The sequence below is a fragment of the Oncorhynchus masou genome, chromosome 28, assembly GCF_036934945.1.
Source record: "Oncorhynchus masou masou isolate Uvic2021 chromosome 28, UVic_Omas_1.1, whole genome shotgun sequence".
Taxonomy (NCBI): Eukaryota; Metazoa; Chordata; class Actinopteri; order Salmoniformes; family Salmonidae; genus Oncorhynchus; species Oncorhynchus masou.
In genome coordinates, this window is record NC_088239.1 from 47,238,653 (window position 1) to 47,241,108 (window position 2,456).

At 44.5% G+C, this 2,456-nt stretch overlaps 1 pseudogene; it reads left to right on the forward strand.

The window, feature by feature from the left end:
• Positions 1-828: 828 nt before the first annotated feature.
• Positions 829-1,910, forward strand: LOC135517000 (hydroxycarboxylic acid receptor 2-like; annotated as a pseudogene).
• The last annotated feature ends 546 nt before the right edge of the window (positions 1,911-2,456 follow it).

The following is a 2,456-nucleotide window of genomic DNA, read 5'->3' on the forward strand; positions in this document are numbered from 1 at the left end:
TATGTACCCACGAGTATGATCTTTCCACCAGCATAATAGTTTTATAATGACCCCTGTCGGGGTAGGTTCCTTGTTCCTTGTCAATCATTGGCTTATTGGTGAAATCAGCAGTCAGAAAAAATGAAACAAACCTTCATTAATGCAATTGCAGAGAGACTTTAACAATGGAAGCACAGTATGCATGTTTCACAGTAAGTTCTGGAGCCAACCAAAGGTCGCAGCTGATTATATACTTTGATCACTTCCCTGATGGTGTGATCATCTACTTCAGGGTATATGTGCTGCAATAAGCTGAGGTAACCTAGTACAGTCAATTTTCTTAATTCATTAGTATTGACCACTTTACACAAGATCAAAATGTCAAAATGAGACACTTGTTACTTCTATCTAGTTTCGGTCTGACTCACACCCAGCCTGCAGGTTAAGGGCTTAGCCGCAAAGATGAAAATAGATAGCTTGTGCAAGGTATAGTGTCAGAGTTCAGACACATAGCAACAGTACAATAGTGAGACAAGCATATGAATCTTAAGGTCCCCTTAATCAATAATGGGGAGGGTCTTTGGGACCCTACACCCCAAAATCTCTGGGCTGTTGGTGTCCTCACTCAGAGCCATCTGCCTACAGATCTCCATAAGAGATAACACACTGCATACCCACACACTCTCTCCACATTGTTGGCACCGGAAGATTGTTTGCATGACTGCAAACAATAAAATCCCGGTCAAATGTAGGAGATGCCAAGACAACACTATCAATATTGACTATTTTCAGAGAGGAGCAAAGCAGCACACAGACGGTCTCTCCTGTTAAAAGCGTATCGTTTGACCCATGGCAAACTTCACTACGACAGAAGATGACTGCTGCGCCTTTGAGTCTCCCATCCTGGACCATGTCCTGCCTCCCATCCTGGTGCTGGAGTTCATGTTTGGGCTGATGGGGAATGTTGTGGCTCTGTGGATGTTTATTTTCCACATGGACACCTGGAAGCCCAACTCTGTCTACCTCACACAGCTGGCCGTTGCCGACTCCATCGTCCTGTTCTGGCTTCCATTCAGAGCCGACTACTACCGACGAGGGGAGCACTGGATCCATGGTGATGCCATGTGCCGGATTATGCTGTTCATGTTGACGGCCAACCGCGGCGCTGGCATCTTCTTCCTCACTGCAGTGGCTGTCGACCGTTACCTCAAGATCGTTCACCCCATGAACAAGATCATCCGGATGGGCCTGAATTATGCTCTGTGGGTGTCTCTGGGCCTGTGGGGGATGATCATCGCTGCAACCGGGTACCTGCTGACCAACAATCACTTATTCTACCACAACAACCAGACACAGTGCGAGAGCTTCAACATCTGCATGGGCTTCAGCCCGCTGTCTACGTGGCACAACACCTTATACGTGACCCAGTTCTTCTTGCCCACTGCCATTGTCACCTTCTGCACGGTCTGCATCACCTGGCAGCTGAAGAACAAGACGATCGACACCGGGGGAAGATCAAACGTGCGGTGCAGTTTGTCATGGCCGTGGCACTCATCTTCATAATTTGCTTCTTCCCCAGTACAGTGTCTCGGATCGCTGTGTGGATCCTCAAGGCCTGGTACAACGAGTGCCATTATTTCAAAGAGGCCAGTTTAGCGTTCTACACCTCTGTGTGTTTCACCTACTTCAACAGCGTGCTGAACCCCATCGTGTACTACTTCTCCAGCTCTGCCTTCAGTGGGAACTTCCAGAAGCTGTTCAACAGACTGCTGGGGAGGAAAGAGGAGGAGGTACCGCCAGCCTCGCCTGAGACTGGGACCGAGATCAGCAGCGCAAATACAGTATTAGGGAGGAGTAGTAACTTCCAATCACTGGTCCAGGGTGAGGGCCTATACTCGCAAAGCGTCTCAGACTTATTCATTGTGATGTAAAATACAAAACTGATCCTAGATCAGCAGTCCTAGGCTTACTCTGAGACGCTTTTATGAAAAGGTACCCAGGAGAACAAAATATCTGACTTTGTGTGATTTTTCTTCTTCTACTCTAGTGGAATATGGTGTGTTCTAAAGAATATTAACCAGATGTGAAGGAAGTCAAGGAAGTTGGTTCGGTGTCTCTAGCTTGAACAGTTCAAGAGTTACTATTAGTGTTGGTGGTTATTTTATACTAATGTTAGTTGTTTAAATGTTTGTAGCTGAAATTGTTAAAAAGCAGTAGCTTTTAAATTGTCTACCACTGTGTTCTTATGGTTAATTTAGTGTCTAGCTTTAACAGTTCAAGAGTAAATATTACTGTTGGTGGGTTATTTTATGATAATGAAAAATGATTTAAATAGTTATAATGTATTAAGTAAAAAAATTAGTTGTTTCAATGTTTAGCTGAAATGGTGAAAGAGCAGTAGCATTTAAAATGTCTACCACTGTGTTGTTGAAAATCATTACAGTTTATGCAAATGCATGCAAATTAAAATAAATTAT